This window comes from Pinus tabuliformis, chromosome 6, assembly GCF_031772625.1.
Source record: "Pinus tabuliformis cultivar Carrire ecotype Pingquan chromosome 6, CPIR1, whole genome shotgun sequence".
Classification (NCBI taxonomy): Eukaryota; Viridiplantae; Streptophyta; class Pinopsida; order Pinales; family Pinaceae; genus Pinus; species Pinus tabuliformis.
The window spans coordinates 1760598762-1760614366 of NC_142292.1; the positions used below are offsets into that span (position 1 = coordinate 1760598762).

General features: G+C 47.8%; 1 protein-coding gene across 1 annotated transcript in view; it reads right to left on the bottom strand.

The window, feature by feature from the left end:
• LOC149265979 (alpha/beta-Hydrolases superfamily protein) overlaps nucleotides 1-15605 on the bottom strand; it is a 393857-nt gene that overhangs the window by 38483 nt on the left and 339769 nt on the right. The gene's annotated exons all lie outside the window — the stretch shown is intronic.

Genomic DNA, 15605 nt, shown 5'->3' on the forward strand with positions numbered 1-15605 from the left:
CCTACTCATCCTTCCTGGTCTACACCTCCTCCTTGGTCATATTCTCCTTGTTCCTTCACAGATCCATATTATGCCCAACCCGTTGCTCATTCATTTCACTCTTATGCTCAGCCACAACCTCAGTGGAATGCACCTTATCAGGAGTGGAGGCCCCAGTACAACTCTCATCCCGCTCATTTTCCTCCACCACCTGCTCATCCACAACCATCGCCTCCTCCTCCACCAAGGCAACCCCAAATGCCTACCCAACCACAATGCCATCCATCTCCATCTCAATTTCACACCCCCACTCAACCACCCGTACCTCCATTTCCAAAACCTTGCAATGGAGCAGCTCAACCCCATTGCAAATCTGAGGCACAACATATCCAAACAACTCCTCTTGAGCCCAATGCTCTTCACCAAAGCTCAGGAAGAGTGTTGCAAAGCAAAGATTATATTGACAACATTGAAGGACCAAAAGCAAAAGAAGATTCAAAAGAGGAGATCAAAGAACCATGGGCTGCACTTGATGAAGAAAAGAGATCAAAATCAAAGATCGAGAGAGTTTCCTCATGGTTACCATCAAATCTTCCATGTATTCAAGAGAAAGATCAGCAAAAGGAGGAAGATGAGAAAGTCATGATAGAAGGTGACATGAAGAATGATCCAGATCAGCAAGATGACCAAGGATATCAAAGCTATATTGAGATATGGTTTCAGAAGGTCACTAAGTTGCAGCAGTACTTTCCTCCTCAGCTATGTTTTGTACCTTCAAAGTCAGATCATTTTGTCTCTGAAAGTTGGATAGTTGTCAAAGCATGCATTTCGAGCCTTCACATCATTTTGTCTCTAATATCGATGTGCACATGGCTCCATTGGAAGTATTCTTATACTTGAAAATGATTTTGTTTTTCAAGTAGGGTAGGGTAGAAAAAAAAAAAAGAAAAAAAAAGAGAAAAAATGAAAAAAAGGAAAATAGAAATCTAAGGTGAAAACCTCCTCGGAAGCGCCTTAGATTGGCTCATTGATTGAAAACCTCCATGAAGCGGTCAATGGGTTGAAAAAAAATAAAATAAAAAAATGGGATAAGATCTTTGGGTGAAAACCTCCCTTGGAGGCGCCCAAGGCAGGCAATTAGGGTGAAAACCTCCATGAGGCGCCCTAGTTGTTTTTCAAAAAAAAAAGAGAAAAAGAAAAAGAAAAATAAAGCTAATCTCCATTTCATGTTGCAGCAATGACATTGCAGGTTAAAGAAGGACGTTTCATGACAGGAGGAGCACTCAAATCAAAGACAAAGGAGTTTTTGTGCCTTCTACAGGAAGTTTCGTATCTTCTACATGAAGCTTACAAAAAAGCCAAATTGATCTCCGAGGAGGACCTGAAGGCTTGGAATATGTCCATGAGGCCTACCCACATCCATGTTTCATTTCCTCACCCCTTTTCCATCATTTTTTTTCATGTCATTATGCTTCTTTCCTCAAAACTGTGTCTTCTACAGGAAGCTTTGTATTTCTACAGGAAACATCCTGTAGAACCTTTGGACGAGCCAAATCCAATTTCAAAAGTGAATCTGATGGTGGGAGTCTATTGTTTAGGCCTGCAAGCACTTGTGTGTCCATCCCTTGCCTTCATCCATCATTTTTTTCACCTCCTTGTGCTTCTCATTGTGCTTCTACAGGAACTTCCTGTAGAAATTGTGGGAAACTAGGCATGCATTTCAAAAAGTGGTTTGGCAAGCATGATAGCTTCCTCAAAGGTTCAAGAGTCCTCCTGCAGTCTTCCAACTCATCCTCCATCATCTCCACACCTGCATCACAACCAAAATTCATTTTTTCATACCATGCAACCAAAATGCAAAGGCCTTGAAGCAAAAATACCTAGAGCCAAATTTGTTTTTGCCATAACTTGAAAACCATGCATCCATTTGACAAACCGTTTTATGGGGAATTGTACAAGGTTGATGACAACATGCCTGAGCAGTTTCATGCAATTCCGGTGCACGGTTTCCAAGAAATCAACCTCCATCACCATCAGCCATTTTTGGATTTTCTCCATAACCGTGCATCCGTTTCAAAACCTGTTTCATGGGGAGATGCACATGGATGATAGTAGCCTACCCAAGCAGTTTCAGCCGATTCTGATGCACGGTTTCCGAGAAATCGAGCTCTGAAATCTTCAGCCATTTTCCATTTTTTCTCGAAATCCGTGCATCCATTGATCACGAATTTGCTATGGGGGATGCATAATGATGGTAGTAACATGCTCACCAAGTTTCAGATCAAACCGATCTACCGTTTGGGAGAAATGGCAAAAAGAAGTTCTGGTCTTGTGAAAATTCAATGGCAGCAGTTTGAGGGTGCAGATCTGAACGTGGAAATGAACTTTTGTTGCATGCATCCGTCCAGAGGGCACCTGCACAAGAGAAAACAGCCATAAATCATCAATCAAGCTACCATACATGCATCAAATGAAGATCAACACATGCATGCAGCAAGACGCTTCACAAGCAGCCGTTTGGCTTCAGGTACGTGACAAAACCGATTCCTCTGTTTACATGAATCTAATCTGAGCATTGCATGAATGAATGAGATGGTTAGGATTAAAAGAAAAATCGGTGGCCAGCTAACTAGCCACCCACATCTAGTTCAATAGCACTCGGTGGGTGAATGAGACACGTGCGCTCAGCCATCTCAAGAAAAAATTGAAATCAGGTAGTGGGGACCGTTTGAACTGCAGCATGATTGATGGATGTGATCACAAGCAGGGAACAGATAGTTAAACACTGCAATGGAGATCCAAAGTTTGCATGGGCCAACGCATGTATGTGCCACCTCACCCCAAAGATCACGCAGAATAAACTTGCAGACGGAGGAGACAAGTTTCAATTGGTTCGATTCCTATATGCAGTTGTACAAAGGTTAATGTTGTTAGTTAATGCAGTGAATTAATTTCAATAAGAAAAACTCCGAGCTCCAATCCATCTCCCCACCGAGCTTAGAAGCAGCCAGCTGTTCTACAGGAACAGCAGTTATAACTGTTCTACAGGAACAGTAGTTATGACTGTCCTACAGGATCAGCAATTAAACTTTAGTTGGACAGCCGAGCTCCTAAAATCAAGGACACCTGTTGGATGATCGTTTTTGCATAAATACTGAGGCCGTAGCCTTGGTTAGAAGCTTTTTGAACCTTGGCATTACTCTTGTAATTTGGAAGTACGAGTATATGTAAAGAATTTTGCAAAGGAATAGAATTGCTGGCAGAAGCCTCGTGCATATCACTGTCCAAATATTTAAAGAAATCAAAGGCGCAAATCATGAAGAAATGGTTACACCTCGACTTGTGTGCAGGTAGAGTCAATGGGTGAATTGCAGAGGCGTTGTTGAGGTAATCACTTTTGTTAGCATGCCCAGATTTATAGTGGGTTCCTTGCACTGTTGTGATATGTTAGAAAGTGCAGTTCTGATAAATTTTCGCTATGGCATTATTTAGTCAGAGCTTTATATTGGAATCCGAATTTGTTTTGAGTTGAATGTAAATATGGGCGTACTTGTTTGATTGGTCTTTGAATCTGATATTGAAGGCGCATATACAAGATTTGTGTTTGAGTTTGAAGGCACATGTTATAAGCTTCTGCAAGTGATAGTTTTGAATTTGCCAATTATTGAGGTTCTGACTTGGGTAGATAATGATGATACATTTGGATAAGAACTGTGATGAAGTTCCTGGGTATGGCAAGCTCCAGGCTTGCGTCAGTTAGATTCGTCAGCTTCCAGGTAGCAGCACAGGTCGAGGAGAAGGCACCCTCAGCCAAGCAGGCCAAAACAGTGAATACTGTTTCTACAGGAAGACAGGAAAAGCCACTACAGGACTGTTTCTACAGGAAGTTTGAGAAGAGGGCAGCAAAAGGAGAAATCGGGCGAGATTTTAGCTAAGGAGGCAGCACCTGTGTTGGCCACCCTAAGCACATCCATTCCCCTCCATGAATACTCATTTCTTTCAAGGTTCGGGCACAATTTAGTCATGGTTCAACCTTCTACAGGAAGTTCTGTGTTTTTACCGAAAACATCCTGTAGAAGCCTTTTGGCAGGCCAAAATCAATTATGGAGAGGGATTTGAAGCTTGAAGTCTGTTGAGGAGGCATGCAACCACTCTTCTCTTCCATCCTCCACTGGTTTCATCTCCTTTCACCACCGTTTCCGCCATCAGATTGAATATACTTGCACAATCATACCCAAGCTGAGAATTCTTTAGGAAAAGGAGCAAGTAGTGAAAAAAAGCAAAGAAGCATGGTTTCATGACAGAGAAGAGGACATAACTTCAGAAGCTTGGCATGACAAGGAGGCCATCAGGGCCATCAAAGACAAGGAGAGAGATTGGTTGCTCAGAGGATGAGCAACACCTTCAGTAGGGGGGTGATGATGAGCCCCAAAAATGTACAATTATTTGGGCTCATTCAACCTCCTAATTTGGCTTAGTCCACCATTCTCATTTGTTTATTGCATGTTTTTGATTATTTTTATGTTAATAGAGTGAATTTGGTTAGTCATTATGCCAACAAGTCTAATGGGTGCTTTGTGTAGCCTTGTTGGTCAACTTGGAGACAAAATTGAAGGTCTTAATGAGCACTTGGCAGCCAAATTCGTGGGAGAACAAGCTAGAGGATTTGTAGGAAGGTGTCCCCCTCATTTATGGGCCCTTACCTCGAATTCTCCACCATCAGCTCGGAGTTCAAAGGCCACCAAATCAATGAGCACAAGGGAAGCCAAGCAAGTCAAGTTGGACTGCTGTTAACTACAAGTCTTGGGCAGCCAAGTCCCTAACTTTTAGGAGGACTGTTGGGTCCTCAAATTGTATAAATAAGAAGGCTTGGGGCCTCATTTTGGTTAGCTAGTTAGTAGTCATTTTGTAGCTAGTAGTTAGTCATTCTTGGGATTAGCTAGTTAGTCATTTTGGTTAGCCAATTAGTCTTTTTTTTGTAAGCCAGTTTTGGCATGATATCAGACTTTTGATTATGAATAAAGGCAGCAGATTTTGATCTAATTCTGAGTTTCTAAGAGAGCAATAGATCTCCTCGGTGTTGTAATGTTGTTTGCATTTCGTTTCAGCACTTTGAGTTTTACTTTCACATGCAATTTGAATTACAGGTTGTTAATTTAGTCTTTTTCATGAGTTTAGATAGGATTTGCTTATGGTGAATTTGTTTCCAGTTGCTTAGGATAGAAGAGGATAGATATAATCTATTGGAGCTCCAGCAAAAAGGTTGTTAAGGCTCACTGCCATCTCTCTTAGGGATTGGGGTGCAGTCCATAACTAACCACCAAAAATACGCATTTCTTTGCTTTATGATTGCTGCAACACAGTCACGTTATGTTAGATGCTTCCATGTAATTCACACCTGCACCACACACCTTCATCACAGCTTCATGCACATTTCTCTTCACGTTTTGGATTGTTGTTCAGTGAATTCATAGCACAGGTAGTCTAGGTTAATGCATTTTCGGTTTGGTGACATTCATCATCATTTGTTTCATTTACACTGCTCTCTCTCGTTCCATTAACTTTTCCTCCATCTTGATCACACATGCAAACACATCCTTGACCTCTGCTCCGCTCTATTATCTCCCAAAGTCTTTCACTCCTCACGTAACTTCATTCCCTAGCCCTTTCGTTGACATAGCCCTTTATCTTCCAACCTACTCCCTACACTCATTTCCCATCCTATTCCTCCACTTCTGAGCCATCACCAGCCTTATTCCTACCTTACACATCTCCCCCTATCATTCCATCACTCCTCCATCACTTCAAACACCCACGGTAGGTCATCCTGTAGCAGTTTGTAGACATCCTGTAGAAACCTCTGAGTATCCTGTAGGATCCCCTGCAGACATCCTGTAGGAGGCCACTCACTCGGTTGCTGAGCTTCTGAACGTGAGGAACCTCTGTGGATGGATGCTAAGGATCCCTAGGGACCTCTCCTAACCTCCCCAACCTTTCCCATGCCTTCCTTCCTTCTCCATCCCATCTACACAACCAAACCCTAGTTAGCACAAAATCACAATCATTCCATACACTTAAAGGAAAAATACAAAAACATGTCTTTTATGATGCAAGTAGCTTAGATCCATGCATTTTCACTTATTAGAGGTAATGACAGCATTGGTAGAAGTTTTATTCACATTCTTTGCATTGTAGAGGTTAGACTAGTCAAATTAGGGTTTCCTAGGTTTACATGCTTTGATTTGCTTTCAGTTCATTTTTGTCAAGTAAAGTAGCTTTCCTTTGAGAATAGCTTTCGTCCATCAATTAGCAAGCTTCTTCTGAGAGCCTATAGAAGTTGGCTTGAGCCCTAGCGGACTTGTGCCAGCTGACCAAGTGACAGCTGCGACAAGAGCTAGTACTTGTGCATATAGCACCGCCGCTTCCAAGTTTGTACGAACTACCGGGTTGATAAAATTAAGAGACAGGAAGCCCCAGGAGTTGTAGCATTATTGCTACAATACTGGAGCTCACCACTTCTTCTGAAGGAACTACTCTGAAACCAATTGTTGGAAATAATACTGGGGGGGGGTGAATTAGTATTATCAATTCAATATTTTTTCATTTCCCAAACATATTTATATATGCTACTTCTGTGAAGTGAACTAGCGTGTACATGCTACTGTGATTAGAGAAACCAATGTATACCCAGAGAACCTATCATTTAGTCAATTTATCATGAGCTGATCTTTAATCAGTGCATCTGCAACTTATTAAACAGTGCAGTAAAAACAGAATAAACATTACACATAAGCAACACACATGAAAACCAAAATTTAAGGTGGAAACCCAATGTGGGAAAAACTATCTGCTGCTATTGTCTCTGTCTTCTTTTAATAATAAGAAACTCTGTTTACAATCTTGTACTGGTGCAGTCTCATACCAGTACGTAGGCACCCACCTGCAGAAGGCTACAACCTTCTCTCGTTTTCAGCTTCTATTGGAAGGGAGTTGCAACCTCCTAGTTCTTATACTAGCCAATGTGTTTTCTAGTACGTAGGCAACAACCTAGAAAATGCTACGACCTTATTTCTTATTCTAGGGACCACGTTTCATAAATTTTCAGACTAGATGCTCTTGGCACACAACAATACACATGAAGGCCTCGTTTCATCAAATTTTCATACTGGACCCATCAAAACTTTCAAACTGCATCAACCAATAATTAGTTAATCTGAACAATCAAATCACTGTCACTAGAACACTGTGCTGAACCCAGAAACCTGCATCATCATTCAAAACCAGTTGCAACCTCAAAAATCATGCATCAAAATGTATACGCTACTTTACTGAACCCAACTTGCGTGTATACGCTACTTCCTTTAATCAAACCTGCGTATACCTTCAAAAATACTGAAACATAAAACTTCTGAATCAAGTCTGTACCAACCAGCAATATACTAAACATCTACTGTCAATTTACAGATCTTTACACAGGTAGTAGCAGAGATCACACTTCTCACTTGTACAATCAATTAATCAGATATCAAACTCCTTATGCATTCAATTTTACATTTAGATCTAAGAAAACTTGATTAGCAGACAACAGTAAAACAACATAATTGATCAAATAGATTAGTCAAATCTAAAGAATAGGCTTTTCCTTTGTATACGCTGCTTGGAAGAGTAGAACCTGCGTGTGCTTTTATCGAGATGAACTAGCGTATAGATCTACAAATATTAACTCATGACTTCATTTCTATTCCAGAATTTAGACAAACCTAGATCGTGACATTTAAATAATAAAACAGGTGTACATAATTAGATCTAGCCCAACCAATATCAGATCATTCAATGATAAGTCATTTCAGATCTTATGATCATGATCCAACAATGAATTCAAGGTGCACAAAATATTTCAGATCAAATCACAAACATAGCCCCTATAACATAAAATATACTTCAGATAGAAGTATTCCTTAGAAACCCTTTTCACTTGCACGCCTTATGATATTCTCCTCCTTATATAGTTTAGGCCTTTTTCAATACCTCGGACCAAAAAACAATGTAAACTTTGAAACGGGAACTATAAACTCAAAACGGGAACTCTGGCCAAAAAACCCCGAAAAAACACCAAAAAAGTGCTAAAAATGAAAAGTGTGTATACTGGAAAGATGATTTTATTTTTTAGGGGTCAATTTTGAACATGTTTTAAAAATGGCAGTGACTACGAAATTTATTACAAAATTTTCGTGCAAAATATAGCTTCAAAACGAAAGTGATGATACTGGAACAATGATTTTTTTTAGGGTCAATTTTCGAACTTTTTAAAAAATGATAGTAAAACCAAATTTTTATGTGCCAAACAAAGTTGTTTATGAGGAAAAAACACATTAATGTTTTTGGTAGGATATCATTTTTCTTTCCTAAGTATAAATTCAACATGTTTTCAACCATAACATGCTAGATACAAAAGAAAAATGATTTCAGGAATTGCCCAGCCACCATCCGGGTGGGTGGGCTAACCACCGGGCTAGCGTTAGCCCAGGCCGTGCCACCCCGGCGGCCAGCCTGCCCACCCAGCTACCGGCTGGGCAATTCTAGGAATCGACCAGCCACTAGCTGGGCGGGTGGGCAGGTGGAGTGGCACGACTGGTGACTGGGTGATTCCCAAAATCGGCCAGCAACCAGCCGGGCAGGCGGGCGAGCAGCCGGTGTCGCGCCAACCCAGGCCGCGCCACCCCGGCGGCCCGCCCACCTGATCGATGATTCCAGAATCACCCATCCAACAGGCGGGTGGGCGGGTGGTGGCTGGGCAATTCTCGGAATCGCCCAGCCACCAGACAGGTGGGCGGGCGGGCCATCGGGGTGGCGCCAGCCAAAGCTGTGCCACCCGGCGGCCTGGTCGCCTGCTTAGATGGTGGTTGGGTGATTCCCAGAATCGCCCAGACACTAGTCGGGCGGGCGAGCGAGCCACTAGGGTGGCGCCAGCCCAAGCCAGGCCACCTCGGCGACCCGCCCGCCCGCCCGGTTGGTGGCTGGGTGATTCGCGCCACCCCGCCTGCCCGGCTGGTTGGTGGCTGGGCGATTTCGGGAATTGCCCAGGCACTAGCCGCCTGTGCCCGCCCGATAGGTGGCTGGGTGATTCCGGGAATCACCTAGGTGGCTGGAATCACCCAGCCACCAGCAGCTCACCCGGCTAGTGGCTGGGTGATTCCCGATCACCCAGGTGGTTGGAATCACCAAGCCACCAGCAGCCCGCCAAGCCACCACACCGGGGTGGCGCCAGCCCAGGCCGCACCACCTGGCCGCCTGGCTGGTGGCTGGGTGATTCCCTCCACCCGGCTGGTGGTTGTTGATTCTCGGAATCACCCAGCCACCAACCGGAGGAGCGGGCGGGCCGCCGGGGTGGTGCAGCCACCACAGTGGCCCGCCTGCCTGCTCGGCTGGTGGCTAGGAGATTCTGGGTCGCCCCACCCCGACGGCCCGCCTAGCTAGTGGCCGGGTGATTCCAGAAATCACCCAGCCACTAGCTGGGCGGGCAGCTGGTGGCCGCTTGAGTCCGGGAATCACCCAGCCACCAGCCGGGCGGGCGGAATCACCCGGCCACCAGCTAGGCGGGCGGCTGGTGGCCGCTTGAGTCCGGGAATCACCCAGCCACTAGCCGGGTGGGCGGTTGGTTGATTCCGGGAATCAACCAGCCACCAACCGAGTGATACTGGGAATCAACCAGCCACCAACCGGGCGGGCGGTTGGTTGATTCTGGGAATCAACCAGCCACCAGCCGCTTGCTCGGTTGGTGGTTGGGTGATTCTCGGAATCACCCAACCACCAACCGGGCGGACGGCTGGTGGTTCCACTCGGCTGGTGGCTAGTTGATTCCCGGCCTACTGGTGGCTGGTTGATTCCGGGAATCAACCAGCCACCAGTCACCCGCCCAGCGGGTGACTGGTTGATTCTAGACTGGTTGATTCCGAGAATCAACCAGTCACCAGCCGGGTGGGTGGTTAGTGGCTGGTTGATTCCCAGAATCAACTAACCACCAACCGGGCGGCCCGTTGGTGGCTGGTTGATTCCCGGAATCAACCACCCGACTAGTGGCTGGTTAATTCCCGGAATCAACCAGCCACCAGCGGGCCGCCCTGCTGGTGGTTAATTGATTCCGGGAATCACCCAGCCACCAGCCGCTTGCCCGGCTGGTGGCTGGTTGATTCCCGGAATCGCCTAGCCACCAGCCGGCGAGCGGGCGGGCCACTAGAGTGGCGCCAGGCCAGGCCGGGCCACCCCTACGGCCTGCTCGTTCGCCCGGCTGGTGGCTGGGTGATTCGCACCACCCCGCCTGCCCGGCTAGTTGGTGGTTGGGGGATTTTGGGAATCTCTCAGGCACCAGCGGCCCGTGCCCGCCCCACTGGTGGCTGGGTGATTCCGGGAATCACCCAGGTGGCTAGAATCACCCAGCCACCAGCAGCCCGCCCGACTTATGGCTGTGCGATTTCCGGAATCGCCCAGCCACCAGCCGAGCGGGCGGGAGGGCCACCAGGGTGGCCGCGCCACCCCGGCGACCCACCCAGCCGCCTGGCTAGTGGCTGGGTGATTCCCTCCGCAGGGCTGGTGGCTGGTGATTCTCGGAATCACCCAGCCACCAGTCGGGCGAGCGGGCGGGCCGCCGGGTTGCTTCAGCCTAGGGTGGTAGCACCCTAGTGGCCCGCCTACCCGCCTGGCTGGTGGCCGGGTGATTCCCGAAATCACCCAGCCACTGGCCGGGCGGGCGGCTGGTGGTTGCTTGATTCTGGGAATTACCCAGCCACCAGCTGGGCGGGCGGCTGGTTGATTCCGGGCCTGCTGGTGGCTGGTTCATTCCCGGCCTGCTGGTGTCTGGTTGATTCCGGAATCAACCAGCCACGAGCTGCCCGCCCGGCTGGTGACTGGTTGATTCCGAGAATCAACCAGCCACCAACCGGGCGACCAGCTGGTCGCTGGTTGTTTCCCGGAATCAACCAGCCACCAACCACCCCGCCTGCCCGGCTGGTGGCTGGTTGATTCCTAGAATCAACCAGCCACCAGCTACCCCACCCGCCCAGCTGGTGGCTGGTTGATTCCCAGAATCAACCGACTAGCTGGTGGCTGGTTGATTCTAGGAATCAACCAGCCACCAGCCGCCCCACCGGGTGGCTGGTTGATTCCCGTAATCAACTAACCACCAGCCGAGCGGCCCACTGGTGGCTGGTTGATTCCTGGAATCAACAAACCACCAGTCGGGCGGCCCGCTGGTGGCTGGTTGTTTCCTAGAAACAACCAGCCACCAGCGGGCCGCCTGGTTGGAGGTTTGTTGATTCTGGGAATCAACCACCCACCAGCCGCCCGCTCGGCTTCTCCCAGCCACCACCCTGGCAGGAATCAACTAGCCACCACCCGGGTTGGAATCAACCAGCTGGTGGCTGTTGGTTGATTCCTGGAATCAACTAGCCACCAGCTAGCCGCCCGGCTGGTGGCTGGTTGATTCTCGGAATCAACCAGTGACCAGTCGGAATCACCCAACCACTAGCTGGGCGGTGCCGGTGGCTGGTTGATTCTTGGAATCAAACAGTCACTAGCCAGGTGGGCGACTGGTGGCTAGTTGATTCTCGGTGCTGATGGCTAGTTGATTCCTGAAATCACCCAGCCACCAGTCGGGCGGGCAGCTGGTGGTTGGTTGATTCCTGGCTGGTTGATTCTCGGTGCTGGTGGCTGGTTGATTCCCGAAATCAATGGGCCACTAGCAGGCCGGGAATCAAACAGCCACCAACCGGGCAGAGCCACCAGCCGGGCGGGCGGCTGGTTGATTCCTGGAATCAACCAGCCACCAGCCGCCCGCCCGGCTGGTGGCTCTGCCCGGTTGGTGGCTGTTTGATTCCCGGCCTGCTGGTGGCTGGTTGATTTCCGGAATCAACCATCCACCAACCGCCCGCCCGACTGGTGGCTAGTTGATTCCGGGGAATCAACCAGCCACCAGCCGGGCGACTAGCCGGTGGCTGGTTTATTCCTGGAATCACCCAGCCACCAACCGGGCAAGCGGCTGGTTGCTGGTTGATTCCCACCCAACTGGTGGCTGGTTCATTCTCGGAATCAACCAGCTACTAGCCGCCCGCCCGGCTGGTGACTGGTTGATTCCGAGAATCAACCAGCCACCAGCCGCCTGCCCAGCTGGTGGCTGGTTGAATATCGGAATCCCCCAGCCACTAGTTGGTCACCCGGCTGGTGGCTGGTTGAATATCGGAATCACCCAGCCACTAGTTGGTCACCCGGCTGGTGGCTGGTTGATTCCTGGAATCACCCAGTCACCAGCCGGGAATCACCCAATCACCAGCCGGGCGGGCGGCTGGTTGATTCCCGGAATCAACCAGCCACCAGCCGAGCGGCCAGCTAGTGGCTGATTGATTCCCAGAATCAAACAGCCACCAGCCGGCGGGAATCAACCAGCCACTAGCCAGCGGCCCTGCTGGTGACTAGTCAACCAGCCACCAACCGCCCACCCAGCTTCACTCAGCCACCAGCTATGCTGGCGACTTGTGGCTGGTTGATTCCCAGAATCAACCAGCCACCAGCCCAGCGAGCGGGCAACTGGTGCCTGGTTGATTCTTGGAATCAACCAGCCACCAGTCGGGCGGCCATCTGGTGGCTGGTTGCCACCAGCCGGCGGGAATCAACCAGCCACTAGCTAGCAACCCGGCTGGTGGCTGGTTGATTCCCGGAATCAACCAGCCACCAACTGGCCGCCCGGCTGGTGGCTAGTCAACCAGCCGCTCGCCCGACTTCACCCAGCCACCACCCGGGCGGGCGGGCGGCTAGTGGCTGGTTGATTCCGGGAATCAACCAACCACTAGCCGGGTGGCCATCTGGTGGCTAGTTGATTCCCGGAATCAACCAGCCACCAGCTGGGCGGCCGGATGGTGGCCGGTTGATTCCCAGAATTAACAAGTCACCAGTCGGGCGGCCGGCTGGTGGCTGGTTGATTCCCAGAATCAACAAGTCACCAGCCGGGTGGCCGGCTGGTGGCTGGTTGATTCCCAGAATCAACAAGTCACCAGCCGGGCGGCCGGCTGGTGGCTGGTTGATTCTGGGAATCAACCAGCCACTAATCGCCCGCCCGGCTGGTGGCTGGGTCAAGCCAGGCGGGCAACCCGACTGGTGGCTAGTTGATTCAGGGAATCAACCAGCCACCAGCCGGGTGGGCAGCTGGTTGATTCTCGGAATCACCCAGCCACTAGCCGGGCCGCCGGTTGTTGGTTGGTTGATTCCTGGAATCAACCAGCCATCAACCGGCGACCCGGCTGGGGGCTAGGTGATTCCAGGAATCAATCAGCCACTAGCGAGGTGGTTGGCTAGTGGCTGGTTGATTCCGGGAATCAACCAACCACCAGCTGGTCGCCCGGCTGGTGGCTGGCTGATTCTCGGAATCAACCAGCCACTAGCTGACCGCCCGGCTGGTGACTGGTTGATTCCCAGAATCACCCAGCCACTAGCTGGCTGCACTCGTGGCTGGTTGATTCGAGGAATCAACCAGCCACCAGCCGGGCACCCAGCTGGTTGATTCCCGGAATCACCCAGCCACCTGCCAGCGCCTAGTTGGTGGCTGGGTGATTCTGGGAATCAACCAGCTCGGCTGGTGGCTGGGTCATTCTGGGAATCAACCAGCCACTAGCCGCCACATCAACCAGCCACTAGCCGGGCGACGGCTGGTGGCTGGTTGTTTCCCAGAATCAACTAGCCACTAGTTGGTCATTCTAGGAATCAACCAGCCACTAGCCGCCGCATCAACCAGCCACCAGCCGGGCAGTGGCTGGTGGCTGGTTGTTTCCCATCGCATCTTTGACTTCTTATCCGCATCTTATCGTTTCTTCCGCATCTTATCGTTTCTTATCTGATGCGGCAAATAGCTGTTCCGCATATGCGAGTAGAACTGATCTCTCGTTACCCGTGCCTTAGCCCAGTAGGCCGTCGGGACCTTTACCTCTAGTTCTATGCGATAGATCTATTCACTGGATGGCTCTACCCCTCTACCCTCCCTTAAGTTAAGCATATACTCTCTTTGGGATCCCACTACACTCTAGAGCGTACCTACCATGGGGTATCATTCAGTCCCAACTAGCCAACAGTTGGTCGCCCGACTGGTGGCTGGTTGATTCCAGGAATCAACCAGCCACCAGTCGAGCGGTGACTGGTTGATTCCGGGAATCAACCAGCCACCAGCCGGGCGGGTGGCTAGTGGCTGGGTGATTATGGAGCCACCAGCCGGCTGCCCGGCTAGTGGCTGGTTGATTCCCGGAATCACGTAGCCACTAGCCACCCGCCCTGGTGGTGGCTGGGTGATTCCGGGAATGAACCAGCCACCAGTCGCCCGCCCAGCTGGTGGCTTCACCAGCCGCCCGCCCGGCTGGTTGCTCGTTGATTCCCGGAATCAAAAGGAAAAGAAGAGATAGTTAACATTTATCAAAAACCACAATTATCGATTAACTATCTTATAGACATTTGTTCAGATGAAGGAGATTAGGTTCTGGATTTATTTTCTGGCTTAGGTAAGTTTGATTATATGGAATTGAATTTCAATATGTTATTTTTTAATTAATATGTCATTGTACTAATTTAGTTCATTATTTATTTTGTGCTTGATAATTAAGTGCAACGCTAGCATGTTGCCTTCAAAAATGAAGAAATTGCATTGCAATTGAAAAAGATCCAGTACCGTAAAATTTCATTCAGCAAAGAATTAATGTTCTTCAATTTCTTCCAGATGCAATGCAAGAAATTGGGTTGAATAAAGGGGACTTTAGTGAATCACGTGTGGCAAAAAAGGCAAAGGAACCCTAACCACCATTACATGGAATGTTTGGAAAGACATACTTTGGGAGATTCACAGACATCAAAGACCCATTAGAAGAGGAAAGTGAGCAAAAGGAAACATAAAATATTGTGGAAGAAGACAATGATGAAACTCTTGAGGACAAAGAGTTTGGATTACGTGACATTGTTGATTAAATTTAAGTTATGTTTGTAAATCAAGCTTTCAATGTTTTGACTTTGACATTTTATGAGAAGAATAAACACTCAATTAGGGTTGTTATACGTTCAATATTTGTAATATGTGATTTTCGCATTGATTTTTAGGTCAATCATTATTTTTTGAAGAAAAAAGTGATTATTATTATTTTTTTGACATGAAATTCATAAGAAAAAGCTATTATTTAACCATTTTTAGTTAAAATTATCGTATAAAAATTGTGATTTTGATATGTCAATTCTAGCAAAAAATTATCAAAACGTGTAGTTTTTTAGTTATATTTATGTTAAAAATGGTTATTTTTATGTCCATTGTTAAAAAATATTGTTTTTTAGAAACAATTATTTCATGTGGATTGAAAAATTAATTAAGGATGTATAAATATGTAGAATATCGAAAATTCTAAATATCGACCTCCTAATTTATAAATGCAAAACAATAAAAACTTCACTAAAAAAAAGTTAAATTTTATATTTTAAAAAGAAGTAAATGTGAATAAAACGACCACTTCAAAAATGATCAAATTTACAAAATAATTATTTACATTTTATACATTAGAAAAATTAAAGCCAAAACATAGGTCTTTTAAAAAAAGGGGGTGATGCAAAAT